General features: G+C 42.5%; 1 protein-coding gene across 1 annotated transcript in view; it reads left to right on the top strand.

Annotated features, from left to right (window-relative positions):
• Nucleotides 1–7,974: 7,974 nt before the first annotated feature.
• Nucleotides 7,975–20,025, top strand: part of LOC109031091 (uncharacterized) — a 112,991-nt gene continuing 100,940 nt past the window's right edge. Inside the window, exons 1-2 of the mRNA XM_019042417.2 lie at nt 7,975–8,195; nt 11,238–11,416. The gene's annotated coding sequence lies outside the window, so the exon portion shown is untranslated. The remainder of the gene's footprint in view (nt 8,196–11,237; nt 11,417–20,025) is intronic.

The following is a 20,025-nucleotide window of genomic DNA, read 5'->3' as shown; positions in this document are numbered from 1 at the left end:
ACTTTTGAAGGATGCCTGCCGTTCCTAATATGTTGGAGCGCCTTCAATTTCGAACGATACTGTGCAATATCTCTGGTGTGAAATAGTTGCTTCAAGCGCCGTGGTACGCTGCGGCGCTGCGCGGCGCGGCGGGCGGGCAGCCAACGCGAAACGCGCATTGGCGCCTACAAACCTAACAGGGATACTTCACGCATTGCGCGATGCGTGAAGTATCCCTGTTAGGTTTGTAGGCGCCAGTGCGCCGCCGCTCAGCTTTGTGTTAGGTTCTAATATTTAATCTCGTGGAGTCAGCGTTGTTCAACTAATGACTTTTATTCTCATTTTAATTGATGAAAACAAATATGCAGTAAAAGAAAATATAACGTGCGTTTTGTAAATATTATGGTGATTCCGTAAAAACTTAAGGATTTACAAAGCACACGAATTTCTACACAATTTCTTATAGCCTTTTATAGCCGATGGCGAAAAAGCAACAGCCAGGCGATAAAGTGTAAAGCCCGGCTATAGTTCCTGTCGCCGGACAGGAACTGTAGCCCGGCTGTTTAATTTTTTTATCGCCTCGTGTAGCCCGGCCGTAATATTTTTTCCACTTTCTACAGCCAGCTATATGATTTTCTATCGCCTTCTTCAGTCGGCTTTAAGTACTCCTACGGTATTTTGAAACGCAGCTCTATCGCCAATTTTTACCAGGGCACGAAAACTCACATATTGAACGCCGAGGGCTCAGGCGTTTTAACTCATGCCAAGGTGCCGCGCCGACCGCTAAAGCTGCTTTCACATGATCAAATCTTCCTTGGTCAAAATTGTGATTAGCTCATTCAATGACTTGGGCCAATCACAACACTTGAACTTGATATATTGATGGCACAATTTGATCGTGTGACATAAGCTCAAGAGGGCAGTTGTTGGTCCATAAACTTTGTGTCCAGGGAGTCAGGGACGCCAATGATGCACACCGGAACAACAACCAACCTTCATTCGGCCGTAAATATACCGATTCACTGCAGTTCATACTCCTTCGGGTGGTCAATAGGTCCATTCATCGATTTGACACCTGATGAGAATAAATCATCGCCTATACAACCGCAAGAAAATGCATGGTTTAACGAGTAAAGCTTCCAAGTTCGACCGTCAGCAAAACACTCATTTGTAATGTGCTAGGTCGCGCGACTTGCCAAAAAGTTGAAAGCCCAGGCCGAGCCACATTGAAGCTACTGTTCCACAGGTCGTGGGCGACGTGAAAATAGTGGCGCGAAGTGAACTGCACGGCAGACTTGTGCACTGCCGTGCTTAGGAAAAACGCCGTATGAACATCCAGGCGTAGCCAAGTTTCCTTTGATAAAACACGAATTTTCTGGTAAACTTATGAATATTTTCTTTTCAATTTTTCAGCTACTCTTGCTCGCAATCTCACCCAAAGTTTCTGAACATTTTAAGGAAAAATATTCATAACTTTCCTAAAAAATGAACATTTTATCGAGGGAAATTTGGCAACTCCCGGATGTTCATACGGCGTTCTTCCTTAGCACGGCAGTGCGACAGCATGCGATGATTTCAAATTAACCTGCCAATCGCCACCGAAGAGGAGACTGCCAACTTCCGTGGCAACGGACGGGTTCAAGAATCATCGCAGCCGGTCCGCGGTTCAGTTCGCGCCGCCCGCGATCTGTGAAGCCGCTGCTTCACCTCTCAGGGCGAGGGTTCACTCCCATTCAGCTCACAAAAGCTACATTCCGGCGGCGCAGAAGAATGCGGGTCGAAACGCAACAAGTGGGTTGAGGTCTCCAAACTCAATCGTATTATCGGAGGAGCGGGGGAGGGAAAGGAGGAGCCACCCGCCCTCCCCCCTCCATGACTGCCCCGTCCCCGTCCCGCGAGAGATTCGACTCAATGGGGAAACTTAAAGACCAACGTTTTCATCTTCATCATTTATTGGCTTTCATCGCGGGAAATATGCTCATTTTCGTTTCTGTTGACTTTTTGCCGCACTTCGCTCTGTTTTTACCGCGCCCCTCGACCGTCGACCGCGCCACGCGAGTGTTACACGCCTCCCTGGGTGACGCGCCTTCGTTCTGTTGGATAGGCAAAAAGTATCTCCTGCATGTTCGTGTGGTTGCCTAATCGAGGAGTTGTCGGGCGTTTGGCGATCAGCCCGGTTGTCAAATCGCGCCCGAGAAATCGGAGAAACCTGGCCACTGCGACACAATCTCTCGGCACGCGCGAGTGGATCCTAGATTTTTGCTCCGTTCTGTATTGATTTTTGGCGAACGATGTATGATTGGTTGTGTGAGATAATTTTGTGATTTACTTAATTATTAGAACAAAACGGAAAAATCACGTAGTAAATGCGATGCACCTGTGCGCTCCAAGGGGTTGTCTCGCATTGGCCAGATTTCCCCAATTTTTAGGATGCGATCTGACGACTGGGCTAGTCGCCCTTTAGAGCTTTGGGTCTTCTAGTCAGATGACGACTACGGTAAAATGCCAAGTAATTCTTAGGGTTGCCAAGTTGTTTAAGGCGTAATATCGCATCGCGCAGTAGTTTTAGAGACCAATATCTGCATGGGTGAAAATCCTTGCTAAAAGCAGGGCCGGATTTAAGGGATGGCGAATTTTGCGATTTTTATAAATGTAGGTGTCTCCCCCCCCCCCCCCAAAAAAAAAAACCCCGGTTTCAGAGGAAAAATTACAAACGAGAAAAGGCGAAAAAATCCCTCATTTCCTGAGAGTAAAAATATAGTCATTTCTTATTTTGTAGTTTGCGTCTTTTGATGATACAGCACCTTTAATTATTCGAGTTAAGAGAGAAACCAAACACGCAATTTGGCCTGAAGCGGCGCAGAGCAATGATTACGAGGACTTGAGATGAAAAGGAAAAGCCCTGGGCGCGGCAGCCGGCGCGCATCGGCATAAAACATATTAACGCCTACAAGACTGCATGAATACTTCACGCATTGCGTCAAACACAGTTGCGGTCGGCAAACGGTATACCGTTTGCCGAAAAAAAAAAACACGAAGAAAAAAAACACGGTTATTCTACGGTTATCATAGTAGTAATGTCACACAGGATGCCACGGTAGTAGAACCGTGGACTTCGGTAAGATTATCGATGAACTTAGTAGCATAACCATAGCATTATTGTGCTCACAGAAATATTATGGTGGACACGGTGACATCACCGTACTCATCATTACAATTATCAAAACCCACGGTTGACATTACCTACTGCCGTGGTAACCGTAGAATGACCGTGTTTTTTTTTTCTCCGTGTATGGAACACATATTGGCGCCTACAAGACTGTGTGAATACTTCACACATTGCGCCAAAAACAGTGCGGTCGGCGCACAGAGGATCGAGTCAATTTAAGTGGTCGGACATGGAATTTTTGACTGAAACAGCAAATCTTGATGTTCATACCGTCACCTTTATAAATTGAAGGGGTGTTTCTGAGGGAAAATTTTACGAGGAAACCAATAGAACAACTTTTAGAACCTCATATTTCTGTATGAAAAGAGTTTTGAGCTTTTAAAGTTTCCAAATTTTGTCCGACCTCTCACATTGACTCGATCCACTGTGCGGCGCGGTGGCGGATGCTAAAATTATTAAACCACATTTATATTTGTTCTTTCATTTAAAAGTCGTAGGCGGTAGCTGGACGTTCGCTGTTCAAACCTTCATAATTTTTCTCTTTTCAACCGAATGAGTTGATATTGGTCTCATTAGAAAGTCTTGTCTCTCAAAAAAGACCAAGAAAAGGCTTCTACGTATCTTATTTTTGAAGTTATAGCATTTGCCCCACTAATTTTTGAAAAGTCTATCGACGACGGTGAAATTCCAAAACCACGTAGCGCGGTTCGCGATGATGCAGATTTCCTGTCATATTATATCTTTTAAAAAGGCAACTACCTAGCGTTAATTTTTAAAGAATCCTGTGATTTCCGCTCTCCGTGAGGAGCAAATTCTGAAAAATTAAAGATATGTCCTTCTGTAAATAAATAAATTAGGAACGGAGATTTTTAAACACTGCAAACGAGATACGTGCTTTGGAGTTTCACCGTCGCTATAGAATTTGGCTGCGGCCCCTATCCTATGTCTGATCTAAAAACGACAAATGCTGCGAAGTCGTTTCACGGTCACCTCGGAAAAAATTCAAGCGTGCATCCCAACTCCCCCCTTTGGGGGGGGGGGGGGGGTTGAAAAATTAGGAAAAAGTCTAGTCAGAAATGTAAATAAACCTACGGTTAATCCGGAACCCGGTGCGGCAGGACCTAAAGGTCGTAGAAAATAAATAAGTTACGTTACTGATTGCCTTTGGGTCATCGAACCGGAGCTTTGGTGGATTCAGTTTCATAGGCGGATCCACACACTTTAAACACTTCGTTGGGGGGGGGGGGGGGGTTCGCCAGAAAATTGTCGAATTTTTAAAACATCTAACATGCAATTTGAGTTAATTTCGTCATAAATAATTACTAAATATATGCGTCTTCCTTCCTCGTCCTTTTCGAGCGCAGGGGGGGGGGGGGGGGGGGCATTATGCCCTCCCTAGATTCGCCTGTGACTCAGTTTATATAAAAAAAACGAATCAATGATGAAGTATTTAAAAAAAAAGTCGGTCTGAAGTTCTCGCATAAGATCCCAGGTAAGGAAGGGGTGTCAGGTCGGGGTTGTAAGCGCAGGTACAGGGTACACCCACCCATCGAGAAATTAACGGTTGCTCGGAGCTCGGGCATCGATTTTCGCGGAGAAACCATAAGAGACCGGTAAAGCCGCGTGTCTCGTCGCGCGCCGCTCGCGTTCGGCGGGCGAGTCCCGCGCGCGCCGCGTGAGGGGCGACTTCGGTAAAGATCGCACTCGCTTCACCCCCTCCGCGATAGGGGGTTTCCAAGTGCCCGTGGAGAGAGGTCGCGAATCCTCTGTACGAACCACGGCTGCCAACTGAAGTGCTCACTTTACTCTTCACTGGAGTTTTTACACTCTTATAGGATTCATTGTCTGTGCACGAAGAAATGGACGGAAAGAAGAATCATATTTGGACGTATTTCTACCAAACAGACCTATGTGGGGGTGAGAAATATGGGGTGTGCTCATTAGTTCTCTGGCCATAAGAGTGAATGGGAATAATAAAGCGCCAGTGACGTCAGCGGCAATGATAGTGCGCACGCGCGCGGGGGCGATCGTCATCGGGGCGCTTTAACTCGTGAGCCCTGTCCACAATGCTATCTTGCCATGCCCGCGGCTCATGAATCTCGCATTCAGTTGGCACATAGGTCTGTTTGATAGAATGTAAAATCCCGCTTTTCCAATTCTTCAAAAGGAATCACGCACACTTTTACATTGCTTCTTATGCAGCTTTCTAGAGCACACCCCATGTTTCTCACTTGCACATAGGTCTGTTTGGTAGAAATACGTCCATTTATTTGTTTATTTATTTTAGTAAGTTGTAATTTTTTAGCCAACGTGCGTTAAAAAACCAGAAAACTGGAAATCTCAATACAGACGGAAAAGCTCATAAGAGCACAATTTTCCCTCAAAGAGGTACGATGTTTGGTGCAACACTAGTTACGGCCATTCAGGAAAGCAACTGCAGACGCGTTTCGGGTCCTGTATTAATTTCACTCAAAATTGTCCTGATGAAAACCACTTTTGTCCCTTATTATCATTAGCAACTATTTCTTGAATTAAAATCATTGCCCTCTGAAGAGATTTCCCTAATTTAATAATTTGAAGTTTCAACACAAATTACACACTTCAACTTATTAAAAAACATAAGCAAATCTGCCCTTTTTTCTATTTGAAACTTTTCAGTGCAATTCTATACTTGCAGAATAAACTCTGTCTCTTTGCGTCAACATTTTCCTCTGATGTAACTATGTAAGTCTCTATTTCACGGGTGAAAAGTTACCCGCATTAGCTTCTAATTCCTGTTTTCATTCAATTTTTGAAATACTCTTCATTCGAATATTTTTGTTCGCACTCTGCATCTGTATCAATTTTACCCAGCCATACTTCAAAATTAATATCTCTCCTCTATTTTTACAGTTTCTTGTCAATCTAAAGCTGTATCATCGTTTCTGATCTCGCCAAACTTCATGCAGCCGTCGGTCGGCGCGCGGAACGCATATTAGCGCCTACGTGACGGCAGGAATACTCCACGCATTGCGCCAAACACAGTGCGGTCGCCGTGTCGGTCGGCGCTAAACTCATAGAGCTTTCAATTAGTATTCCATGAAACGAATAGAGGCGGTTACATCTTACTTTTGTCCCCCCCCCCCCCCAAAAAAAAAAGAAAAAATTCATGAGTCAAATTTCGATTTTGTTTAATATTTATCAAATTTGTGGGCAATAGTGAATTTGCACGCATTATTTCTATATCCAAGAGTCTTTAAAGAGCTGTTTTGGCAGTATTTTTTACAAGATTTTTCTGACATGGGAAATAGTATAAAAATATATTCATAATTTATAAAATGCACCGCCTAGTGGAATCATCTGGCGGCTTTTCTCAATTTTTTTTTTTTGCTTCCCACAAAAAAATTGTCACTTTTAAAGACGAATAATTTTGTGAATGATAATACTGTACACACATATAGTATTTTTAAAATAAAAAACGAGGTTGCACAATTTTGAAAACACTGTAATCGCGTTGGTTCCTTTTTGCTGAATGCGATCCGAATATTATCATGAGATTTACAATATTAACATGAGGTCCACAGACCCGGGATAGGTATGAGCAGGGTGGCAAAATTTCATGGAAAAATAACATCTTCAAATTTCACGTGAAATATTTCATGAAATTTCAGAAAATGACATATATTGAAAAATACCGGCTCCTTTTCATGTTTCGTCGAACGTAAAAATTGTGACTTTCTTCTATTTATGTGTGTGCGGGTTGCATACTCTAGCCCCTGAAAAATATGAAATATTTCACAGCCTCGTGAAATTTCACGAAATATTTCCCTGAAATTTCTATCCTTTCATTACTTTCTTAACACTGGAAAAAAAAAAAACACATTGGATCCAGAGTCCAGACTCTTGAAAACATTGACAAGAAAAAATACTCTTCATTCCATCAGATTTAAGCTTTAATCAAAAGGAAATCCGCTCAAATCAAGAGGCTTGGTTCTTGATTTAAGCAAAAATCCGATTGAATCAGGAGTATTTTTTCTTGTCGATGTTTTTAAGAGTCTGGACTCTAGATCCAATGTGTTTTTTTTCCAGTGCAGGGTGGCAAAATTTCATGAAAAATAACATCTTGGAATTTCACGTGAAATATTTCATGAAATTTCAGAAATTTATGAAATATATCGAAAAATATCGGTTCCTTTTCATGTTTCGCAAAATGTAAAAAATTGTGACTTTCCTCTATTTTTGTGAGTTTGAATGCGGGTTGCATACTGTAGCCACTGAAAAATATGAAATACTTCAGAGCCTCGTGAAATTTCACTGAAATTTCCAACCTCTCATCTAAGTCTTACGTTTCATACGTTTCATACGTGTTCGTTACGTACGTAACGAACGTGTACGTGTACGTTACGTTTCATATGTGTGCGGGTTGCATACTCTAGCCCCTGAAAAATATGAAATACTTCAAAGCCTCGTGAAATTTCACTGAAATTTCCATACTTTCATTTGTGTCTTACGTTTCATGCCACCCCGGATAGGTATGAGGATAGGGCATAGGGTAGCGGCCCCGACTCGGCATCCCCGCATGTGCGCGCACGTGAAGGGGGCCGAGCGCGGGCGGGCGTCCCCGTTCGTCGGGTGCCTCGCCGGGAGGAGCCCGAGCCGGAGCCGTGCCGGTTGCAGCGCGCCGCGGTTCGGGCGTATTGATCATCCGCGGACTACCGGGCTCGGCGCGACGACCGCTCGCCAGAATCGCTCCTGCTTATCGACGCGGGGACCGTCCCTGTCCCCCCTTCCCCACGTCCCTGTCTTGATCCCTCGACGTCGACGTCGACGCCGCCAGTACTCGCTCCGAGCCCGCGCCAGCTTCCCGTCCCTGCTCGTCCGCGAACTCTATCGCTTCCGCTCGCGCCCTTTTCGCCGCGTACCTTTCTCTTTCGCCGTTTTCGTTTTGGTCCCTTTTTTCTTGATCGGCTCTGGATCTATCCCTACCGAGAATCCCTCTTTTTCGGTCTCTCCTGCCTGACCAGCGTGACATTGCTACTGATTATCTAAATACTTGTACAAACAAAGGGTAAAGTCTAGTGTTTCACCGATCAATCAGTTATATTCGTAAACCAGTTTATCCGTACCGAAAATCCCTTTTTGGGGGTCTCTCCTGTCTGACCAGCGTGACATTGCTACTAATTATTTAAATACTTGTACAAACAAATGGTAAAGTCCAGTGTTTCACCGATCAATCAGTTATATTCGTAAACCAGCAAACAAGTAAACCAGTTTATCCGTACCGAAAATCCCTTTTTTGGGGGCCTCTCCTCTCTGACCAGCGTGACATTTCTACTGATTTTCTAAATACTTGTACAAACAAATGGTAAAGTCTAGTGTCCCACCAACCAATCAGTTATATTCGTAAACCAGCAAACAAGTAAACCAGTTTATCCGTACCGGAAATCCCTTTTTCTGGGGGCCTCTCCTCTCTGACCAGCGTGACATTTCTACTGATTATCTCAATACTTGTACAAACAAATGGTAAAGTCTAGTGTCCCACCAACCAATCACTTATATTCGTAAACCAGCAAACAAGTAAACCAGTTTATCCGTACCGGAAATCCCTTTTTCTGGGGGCCTCTCCTCTCTGACCAGCGTGACATTTCTACTGATTATCTCAATACTTGTACAAACAAATGGTAAAGTCTAGTGTCCCACCAACCAATCACTTATATTCGTAAACCAGCAAACAAGTAAACCAGTTTATCCTACCGAAATCCCTTTTTCTGGGGGCCTCTCCTCTCTGACCAGCGTGACATTTCTACTGATTATATCAATACTTGTACAAACAAATGGTAAAGTCTAGTGTCCCACCAACCAATCACTTATATTCGTAAACCAGCAAACAAGTAAACCAGTTTATCCGTACCGGAAATCCCTTTTTTTGGGGGTCTCTCCTGTCTGACCAGCGTGACATTTCAACTAATTATCTAAATACTTGTACAAACAAATGGTAAAGTCTAGTGTTTCATCACTCAGTTATGCCTAGTGGCGATTTCTGCATAAATGCTAGGGACCAACTTTCTCTGTAGATTTTGAAAATCTCTCATTTTTGTTGGCTGCAGGTGCTTGAAACAAAGCCATTTAACAACAGAAAAAGAAAAAAATAATCTCTCATTTTTGTCCCTCCTGTTTGACCGGCATGCGGCATGAGATTCAAATATTCTCCTATGTTTTCTAAATACTCGATAAAAACAAATAGTTAAGTGTAGTGTTTATCACCAGGCAATCAGTTATAACCAGTGGCGTTTCCTGCATATCTGATAGGGTAACACTATCTATCGTTTTCGAGAAGATCCCTCGTTTCCCCAGTCTGACCAGTATGATGTTCTAACTATTTCTACCAGTACTTCAAAACCATCGATACTAAGAAATAATAAAGTTCAGTATTTCACCAGGCAATCCGTTCTAACCAGTCACGTTTTTTGCATATGCTAGGAAGATACTACCTATCGATTTCTGAAATACCTCGTCTTAAACTCTCTTCCCTCCTGTCTGACCAACTTGACATTTCATCTACTCTATCACTACTTTCTAAAAACTTCATAAAACATCAGGTAATATTCAGCGTTTTACCAATCAATTATTTGGCGTTACATTCGGTGTCGTTTAACGCTGGAGCAGCGTTGCGCCCGTATAGGAGGGGAATGAATGGAAGACTAGACGAGGTATGATTAAAGGTACCCCATGATGGAATCTGCATAAAATTCAATCTTCTTGAAATTTAACGCAGAGAATGATTTAAATAAACAGGAAGTTTGGAAATCAGCAGCTCCGAAATAAAATGTGCATATCTAAAACAAATATTAGCCAATTTTACAAATGACATCATTTGTACGCTTCGTTGCATCTGAATAGTGCCAAGGGTGCTAATATTTTGCTGTGTTAATATCTTATCGATCCCTAAGATCTCCGTTGCTTGAGTCGCTTTCTATGTAAAAGTTTTAAAAGGATATACAAAATGTGTTGTTAAACTTATGCACCTTATCGATTGACCCAGTATATCTTATTACCACTAATGGAGGAAAAATAGAGGAAAATGAATAGGAAAAATAGAGCCAAAATCAAAGTTTGTAGATAGAATTTGACGTATTCTGCTGCAAGGTATGATTTTTAGAAAAAAAACGAGACACAAAGCCTGAAGCTGCACTGATCACACTCTCTGGCCTAACTCAAAAATTGAAGGCGGGACAGCAACGTGCGTGACATCAATACTCCCTTCGTATCAATGCTGGTTTCTCGAAAGTATAAGGCAGGAAACGCCTCTGTTTATATTTAACCATAAAATGAATATTATTGTAACTTTTTTAAAAGTTTATCTGATTACACCTGTACTGCTATAACTGTCTCCTCAGTCAACTTTATTTTCTGGGAATATGAGCCCCACTTACTGCTCAATATCTCGCGCTGTTCAGCCTGGTTACGGGTAAATTAATAATTTCCTCATCTTTGTGGGGAGCACTAAATTGAATCTTTCTTGTCTGAGAGTGTATCTGAAGTATTAAATACCACTTTGGAAGAGAATAAGATGAGCGATAGGAAGGCTTCATAACATTGTGGTTTTAACACGTGGGAAAAAGTGTGTTCCTCTTAAATTTAGATACGCACAAGCGTCCCTGAGTTGATTTTAGAAGTTTGTGCACATTTCTTGTATAGCATCATGAAAATGTTTTCTTTTATAGCTCATTTGAGCTTTGAGAAAATGTTTCCCAAAAAGAAAATCTGATGAGTTATTTAGCTCTCATATCGGCTATAGATCACCATGAATCAAGGGGCCATAAGGAGGCACAATTACACTGTCATAATGGTCTGACATGCACATGAAACGCAATCATTCTTTAAAAAATTAGCTGAGTCGGAAAATCCCATCTGAGGACCTTTCATCACTGCAACCTTTTAGAGTCTTGAATTTCTGATAGGAAGAGAATTTAGTTTTACAAGTTATTACGTTGGTCAGTTATCCTTTCAATGGCTGTTTTTTTTTTTTTTTTTTTTTTTTTTTTTTAAATTTTATTTGTTATGGAAATGGTTTGTAACTAAAATGAAATTGTTTCTTTTCTCAACTTAGTGTGTCAAGCTTAAGCGCTGCATCGAAATGTAGCGAAAATGCAATTTTCGATCGTGTTAATCACCGGAAAAAATACTGTAGTCGTGTGAATGCCGAACTTAAGTGATTCTTAATTTTTGAAAAACTATATTATTGAAATTAGTGAACAAAATCTTCCTGATGCATCGTTCCGCAATAAGGTGAGTGTTCTAAAAGAGCCACTTTTTATAAGGAAATTGGTTAACATTTTTCTCAGATTCTTCAGTTAAGTTGCTTTTGCGAGCGACCCACTGTAAGTACTTGAAGGAGCCTTTTAAAGCTTAGCTTCTCTAGTACCTGACAGGGGAAGTTGTGAGTTGAATCAGTTGTTGCGATCTATTGATATTTCCCCATTTGAAGCTGTGGTAAATAATCGATTATTAAAGTTTTCGCTGCAAACACCCTGTTTATCGATACTTTTCCATGGGTTTAAATGGCTGATCAATCGATACATCGCAAAGCACTCCACGCCACTGGAACAGGTCCATTCCTCGATGAGTCTTAGTTAGCATGTCCTTTTATGCGAGCCAAGGCTCATGCAAAAATAGACTTTTTCCGTTTTGAAAATAACTGATTCAGTTGAGAGCCAGAGGAGCTGTGGAGATGTGGATTTGCTGATGGCAAAATTTGGCAAGACTGAAACAAATATATGATAAGATGTTGTTTACGTTCGATGAATAATGGTGGAACGTCTTAGGATTATGGAAGAGTATTTAGTCATATTTTCTGCTCGAAATAAAAGATCTGCATTAGCAAGGTTGTCGCCAAAAACACATCAGTTCGCTCAATTGACACGCTGACATCTCATTCGCTCTTTTAAAATACACAGGAATCCTATAGAACCGCAATACGACGGTGAAACTACCAAACCACGTATCTCGGTTTGCGACGTCGCAGACTTCCTGTCATACATTATTTTTTAAATGAAAAACTACTTAACGTCTAGTATTGAAAATTTCTGTGATTTTTCCTCTTTGTGCGGAGAAAATTCTGTGAAAATTTCAAGGAATGATATTGATTTGGTCGTCTTCAAAAAAATAAAATGCGAGCGTAGATTTTTAAACACCGCAAACGAGATACGTGGTTTGGTAGTTTCACCGTCGAATAGTGTGTTGTTCGTTATTCGTATACACGACAAAAGCTAAGTTCGTAGATCAACACTATAGTTCGCCCTGTGATGATTGATTATAGCAACCTGTTGAGTGTTTCATCGGTCCAAGAATGACTGCGGCACATCGTTTCGAGCAATTTGCGAACAAAAGTCGAACACGGTCAGGTTCGCTTAACAGAAAGCTAAGTACTTCGATTATCGATCATCATTACACGAATGTGAGCATTGTCTGCTGAAAATATGTACATTTACATTATGCGGAAGATGTAATGAGGGATCTCTACAGTCGAATATTCGCCGGAGAATAGGTTCAACTTTGGCCAACTGCCAACCTCCGTTACAATTGAAGGAAATCCTCTCTTTTGCCGGTGCGGCTGTGAATCTCAACTTTTCATGTTGGCAGCAATGAAAAGAACTATTCTGAACCCCGATCAGGGCCGGATTAAGGGAATTGCCACATGGGCCACGGCCTATGGTGGCAAATCTAGAGGGCGGAAAATCTTGCAATTTTTTTAAATGTAGGTATAAAAAAATATCAGATTTAGAAAAAAAAAAATTACAAACGAAAAAAGGCGACAAAATCTCTCATTTCCAGAGAGTGTATAGTAAATATTTTGTCGTTTCTTGGAAATACAAAAGACAGCACCTTTAGTTAGTCGAGTTAAGAGAGAAACCAAACACGCAATTTGGCCTGAAACGGCGCGGCGCAGAGAGCAATGATGATGAGGACTTGAGATGAAAAGGAGAAGCCCTCGGCACGGCGATCGGCATGTAACACAAATTAGCGCCTACAAGACTGCACGAATACTTCACGCATTGCATCAAACTAAGTGCGGTCATTGCGGTCAGCGTGAAACGGATAGCGCCTACAAGAATGCATGAATACTTCACGCATTGCGCCAAGCACAGTGCGGTCAGCGTGAAAGCATGGCGCCTACAAGACTGCGTGAATACTTCACGCATTGCGCCAAACACGGGTCTGCGCGGCGCGGTGGCGGAAGTTAAAATTATTAAACCACATTCATGTTTGTTCTTTCATAATTTTTTTGTTCATTTCTTATGAATGAAAGGCCTTATCCACACAGAGATAGGTTTACGAAACTTAACTTTTGCTAGTACGACAGGGCATTCCCAAAACATGTGTTCAACACGAGTAAACGCGTCTTATAAACGCGTCCCTCCCCCACTGGCACGTTCACTTGATGGTTTTAATTGATGTTTCAATACAAATGAAAAGGAGGCGGCAAAATACAGGCGGCCCATGGGTGGCAAGTAGGTAAATCCGGCCCTGGCCACGATATAAAATTCGATCATGGGCTCATTAAGAGATTGACCGCCGGATGGAGTCTTTGGGGTTTTTTTTCATCGTGGGTTACGACCCAGTCTTTCGAATCCAAAAAAGGAACTAAATTCAATCGCGGAATTAGGTCTGTTACACACTATAGATACAGCCAACTGATTTTGAGCCCGTAACGCCTGAGTAATATGGCAAGAAAATCTCGCTTAGGACATCAGAAATGTGTAAAATACAACTCGAGACGCAAAATTCACGAAATTTGTACTGTGCATTTTCACATTTACCACTTCCGGCGGTTACTTTTTTCTTCGTCACTTGCAAAACTTACACATTTACAACTTACGTACTTACAACTCTTTCTCTCCTTACTAACAATTTACAACTCCTACTCTCTATACTTCCAACTTTTTAAACTTACAAAAAAATCTCTGATGTGCTCAACCTGATGTTTGTGCAACGTCATGCACCTGTCAAGTATGTTCCCATTCTATCACAAAAAACCCGTTCCGTCAGACTACTAAATTGCCTTTTGAGGCTATGTTTCTGTTTTGGACCAATTGATATCGATAAAATCCCACCCGTTTGATGTATCGAATACGATATATTGTTTGAATGAATCTTGGAACCTTGGAATGGATACGTCCCTTCTCCCGGGAAACGCCAATTTGTACGGGGAATAATCCGTTAAAATTTCGAGAATCGGCGAAAAATCGGCAAGCGGAGCGGCGATTTGCATTCAAATCTGGCGCCATCCGGAGCCGGAGCCGGGGCTGGGGACGGAAAGGCACGGGCGACGCGCCGAACTGAGCCGGGCGCGTGCGGATCCCGCGTCCTGCGCGCATCCTTCCGGAAGGCGTTCGATTTTTTCGCGCCTTCCTTGACCTCGCGCCCGCCGCCGCCGCCCGCCGCGACCCGCGCATACGCGTGCAGTGCGTGTTGCATCGGCATGCGACCCTCCAGCCACCCCCGCCCTCCGCCCACGCTCCCGCCCCGGCGACAGCTCGCCGGCGATCTTGCGTAGCAATGCTCGGCGCTGAAGGGTTTCGTATGCCCTCCCGCACAGTGGATCGAGTCAATATTGCCGTGCTGAGGAATAACGCCGTATGAACATTCAAGAGTTGCCAAATTTCCCTGGGTAAAACATGTATTTGTGACAACATTCGTGTATATTTCTCCTTAAAAGTTTCAGTTCAAATCTCCCTCTACCGGAAATGTTTTTCTCTGTGCGAGATCTATAGTTTATGGACAGAGTAAAGATTTGGGAGACAAAATTGACAAGTTATTAGGACTACATTTTGGAATTCAGAACTACGAGTTCCGGCTCATTGGTAAAAACACTAATGTGCATTGGGAAATTAATTGTACATACGTTGTTTCTAGCTAAGGCAGAGGTTGCAGTTCCTAATTGCAAAATGCAGTTCATTTGGTCATACCCGGTGCGTGCTTGTTCAACGTGTGACCGTGGCGGAAGTATTAAAAAAAAAAAAAAAAAAAAAAAAAAAAAAAAAAAAAAAAAAACTCGCGCTAGCCATCCAAGTAATTTAATCCGCCTAGTTAGTCCTGGGCCTCTCGGGTATGCATTCATCGCTTCATGGTGATTGATGAGCGACTTGTTGAGCTCCTTCTTCGCCAAATGATGCCTGATGCAAATTGGACGAGCCTATGCGGAGAGGAAGTTTGTTGAACTGTATTTCATTTGATAAACAGATCGTACGATGAGTTGCTCAGCAATCTTCATTGAACGAAAAGTCGTGTAATACCGCGGAAATAACTTTAGTCGGAACCTAGTGCGAAGTTGCTAAAATACTTTCAAATTAACGTCCACCTCACCCGTTTATATGTATTGGATAGCCATTGAGAGATTTTTCAAATACTTCACTTCTGGTTACATAAAGGGTTTTTAATTATGTATCCTGCTGTCGCACCTAAAGTTTTTTGGCAGTAGAAGAACAGGTCCTGATCTATGAGTCAAGAAAGTACTTTTTTCCTATGTTATTCTTCTTTAAAAAATTCCCCCGGTTGAAGCTAAGGCCCTCCAATTTTTGGGTATGTCATTTTTCTAATAATTTTGGTGGTGATTTTGCACCCTCCACAATCTGTACCTTTTTTTTTAAAAAAACGCTTTTCCTGGACCACCCGCCACCCCCCTCGCACACACCCGCGCTCCATTCAGTCTCTATCATTCATCCCCATTTATCTCGAAAACGATGAGTTATAGCGAAAAAACAGAGGACACATTTTCTTCATATTTTCAACGCTGAATCTATTGCCTATCTATCGTCAAAAATCAATTTTTTTTTTTTTTTTTTTTTTTTTTTTTTTTTTTATTAGTGTTAAGCGAACTTTCACAATGAAATTATACACTTTGTTTCTAAATTCAAAATAAATGTGTGAGTACAAACGACCGGGTAGTCTGTAACTTATCTAAATGGTTAGAAATAATTGGTTACTAAAATTAATGGTTCAAACCAAGGGGCTGGCCAGTTCCCACGGTTTCACCCGTTTGAGGCGTCTAAACTCATTTGAGTTGTCAAGTAATAGTAAAGCCTCGGTGTTAGGATGGTGATGGAGCCGTCTCTCATAGTTGGTTGCAACTTTAGTTATAAATTGCGAGACGGTCTCCATCCCCAGGTCTCTATGGATATCAGAGTTACGTTCATACCATCGTGCTCCGACTATCTGTCTCAGAGCACGATTTTGGACTCTTTGTAAAATTTCTATATTGGACCGTGCTGCACACCCCCAGATTTGAGCTCCATATGCCCATGTGGGTCGTACAATTTGTTTATATAATAGAAGCTTATTACTAATACTTAACTTAGATTTTTTACCTATTAACCAATACAATTTTTTAAGTTTGAACAAGCATTCTTCTCTTTTGATTATTATGTGTTCCTTCCACTTTAAAAAATCAATTTTTGTCGCTAGATACATTAATTTTGGCCACTTTTAGGTTCGATACCCCCCCCCCCCCTGAACCCCCTCTAATATGCGATTTCCCTTTTTTGGAGGTCAAAAATGAAAAAAAAAAACGCTAAAAATTATCTTAATATACTAATTTTGATTAATAATGGTTCACTAACATTGTCACCGTGTCTTTCTCCAACTTTGGGGGGGGGGGGGGGGCGTGGCTCTCAGGGAAAGTGATCTTGTAAAAAAAGTTATACCACAAAAACTTTTTTTTTTTTTACACCCAAAGAATCAACTCCTTCAATATTCGTACTTAATCCTACACTAGAAAAAAAAAAAAAAAAACCAAATTGGATCTAGAGTCCAGGCTCTTAAAAACATCAACAAGCAAAAGTACTCTTGATTCAATCGGATTTTTTTCTTAAATCAAGAACCAAGCCTCTTAATTTGAGCGGATTTCCTTTTGATTGAAGCAAAAATCCGATTGAATCAAGAGTATTTTTTCTTGTCAATGTTTCCAAGAGTCTGGACTCTAGATCCAATGTGTTGTTTTTTTTTTTTTTTCCAGTGTAGGACACCTTACATATTCGTCCCGAGAAGGAACCGCACCGTTCCAGAAAGGATACAGGGATCAACGCGCGGCGTATCGCGTATCGTTACGCGGTAGCGCAGGCGGCAAGACGGCATCTCGGACGGGATGAATAAGATTAATTCGAACTCAACTATTACTTAATTGAATGACAGCCCGAGCCGCGGCCCGCCCGGCTAACTCTCAATTTGCAGTGCACAAATAGCACCCGTAATCCAACCCCCCTCCCTCCCTCCTCCTCCTTGTTAGAATCTTTTCATGCGCCTTTACCCCCCCTCCCCCCGACGCCAGACTTTCTTGGCTCCCGCGTCTTGTCGCCGTGCCCTGATGAACGGACCGGTGGGGGGGGGGGGGGTAGAGCTTTTGAACGTGAGCTGAATTACTGATGTGACATCCCTCCACCCCCCCTCCGCGCGCTTTGATAAAGGCTCCATGAGAGGCGTGAATTGGAAAAGGTCTGAATGCAGTCGCGGTGACTCCGCGAATGGCTGCGCCGGCGATCGGCGTTCTTGAAAGGTTAGCCGGTGCATATGGGAGCCGCGTTATTCGGGGGCCCCGGGCCCCCCGTAGACCAGTTCGGTGATGACGTCACTGAGGATGTTTCCCATTAGATCTAGTCGAACGAAATCAAGTCTTGGGAGTTGAGACGAGTGTCGGAAGAGGACCCGCTAGAAATTGGAAGACGAGGAAGAACCAGAAAAGGGGGAGATTAGTGGAGGAAGAAAAAGATGGAAAAGAGGTACACAGGACCGGATTAAGGGGGTGGCCACATGGGCCACGGCCCATGGCGGCAAATCTACAGGGAGCGGCAAATTTTGCGATTTTTTAAAATGTAGGTATGAAAAAAAATCGAATTTAGAAAAAAAATTACAAACGAGAGAAGGCGACAAAATCTCTCACTTCCTGAGAGTATAGTAATTTCTAATTTTGTCGTCTTTCAGTGATACAAAAGAAAGCACCTTTAAATAGTCAAGTTAAGAAAGAAACCAAACACACAATTTGGCCTGGAACGGCGCGACTTAGAGAGAAATGATGACGAGGACTTGAGATGAAAAGGAGAAGCCCTCGGCGCGGCGATCGGCATGTAACACATATTAGCGCCTACAAGACTATTAGCGCCTTACGAATACTTCACGCATTGCATCAAACACAGAGCGGTCATTGCGGTCAGCGTGAAACGGATAGCGCCTACAAGAATGCGTGAATACTTCACGCATTGCGGCAAACACAGTGCGATCAGCGTGAAACGCATAGCGCCTACAAGACTGTCTGAATACTTCACGCATTGCGCCAAACTCGGTGCGGTCTGCGTGGCGCGGCGGCGGAAGTTAAAATCATTAATCCACATTTATGTTTGTTCTTTCATAATTTTTTCGTTCATTTCTTATGAAAGGAAGGCCTTGTTCACACAAAAATAGGTTTACGAAACTTAACTTTGCGCAAAGTTCGTGAACTTTTGCTAGTATTGTTGACATGGCTTTCCGAAAAATGTGTTCAACACGAGTAAGCGCGTCGTATGCACCCCTCCTCCGCTGGCACGTTTATTTGATGGTTTTAATTGATGTTTCAAAACGAATGAGGAGGGGGCGGCAAAAAACAGGCGGCCCATGGGCGGCAAGTAGATAAATCCGGCCCTGGAGGTACATGCAAAATGAAAAAGAAGATGAGAAGGAAAAGAGAGAAGGAGATGTACAGATGAAGAAGAGAAAGAGAAAGAAGAAGGAAAAGAAGGAGGAGATGAAGAGGATGGAGAAGAGGAGGAACGAGAGGAATTTATCGGAGGAGTTCAATAAACCACGCTACCGTTCTTGCTTTTAGACGAACCTAACTCGAGGACATTTGGCCACTCTCGAATGTTCATACGGCGTTCTTCCTTAGCACGGCAGAGCAAGGGTCAGGTTTGCCAATAAGGGTCAAGTCTGCCCTCTCTTTGCATATTATGTGGAGAGGGTTGGCCGGAGTAAAAAAAAAAATAACATTTTGAGGCTACTCGTAAAACACCGAAACGCTTTTCCACAGCATTTTTGGTCGATAAGAATCGATAGATCCTATCCTGTCTCAAAAACTCCTGGCAAAGGCACCTCATTTGTTTTTTCTGTTATAATCGGTCAATTATCACTTCCTCAAGCGTCCGCTCGGAACACTCATGGCATTACGTGACTTTCTGGTGCGGTGGAAAGACCGTCTTACCGTCGTTCACCCATCACGCGATGAACCAATCGATGTGTAAAACTCGACACTTTCCTCGACTTCGGAGAATGGCCCGGGGGCAAGAAGTTGATGCGAAACAAAACTCAGTATATTTTCGCTTCACTTATAAGGATATTTCTCATGGAATTCACTCAGAAGATGCTCAAATTTGTGTAAATCGGTATCTGAAATAAATTTTAAGATTCCAAAATCTCAGCAGATATCGGGAAGTAAGGTGTGAACGACCGCAAACAATAAATGTCAATCACCGTGATTTTCGAAGCGCAAAATCGTCGTGAATTTTGAATTCAAAACTAATGCGGTCCTTCGAAAGATCATGTTATTATTTTTTGATTGATATGATGTGGCCATCACAAATTTTTTGACTACCAACATTAAGTCCTTATATTGTCTCCTTTCAGCGGCGGCTCATCATCGATTCCAGGGAGCAAAAACGCGATCAGTTAACTATTCGTACGTCGCTGTGGTCTATTTGGTCTACCGCTTAGTTTGAAGGCACTTTTTATGATGGAACTGTTTCATTGGTTTCTGAATGAGATCTTTTAAGCCAAGGATCAACTGGACCACGATTAACAGAGAGGAACCGAGCCACATCAACTATTGTCAAATTTAACTGAGCAATTTAATTTTTTACTAGAGAACGTTTGTGCGG

This window comes from Bemisia tabaci, chromosome 3 (genome assembly GCF_918797505.1).
Source record: "Bemisia tabaci chromosome 3, PGI_BMITA_v3".
In the NCBI taxonomy this organism is placed as follows: Eukaryota; Metazoa; Arthropoda; class Insecta; order Hemiptera; family Aleyrodidae; genus Bemisia; species Bemisia tabaci.
Note: the sequence above shows the minus strand (reverse complement) of the source record. Positions and strands in the feature narration are given on the sequence as shown.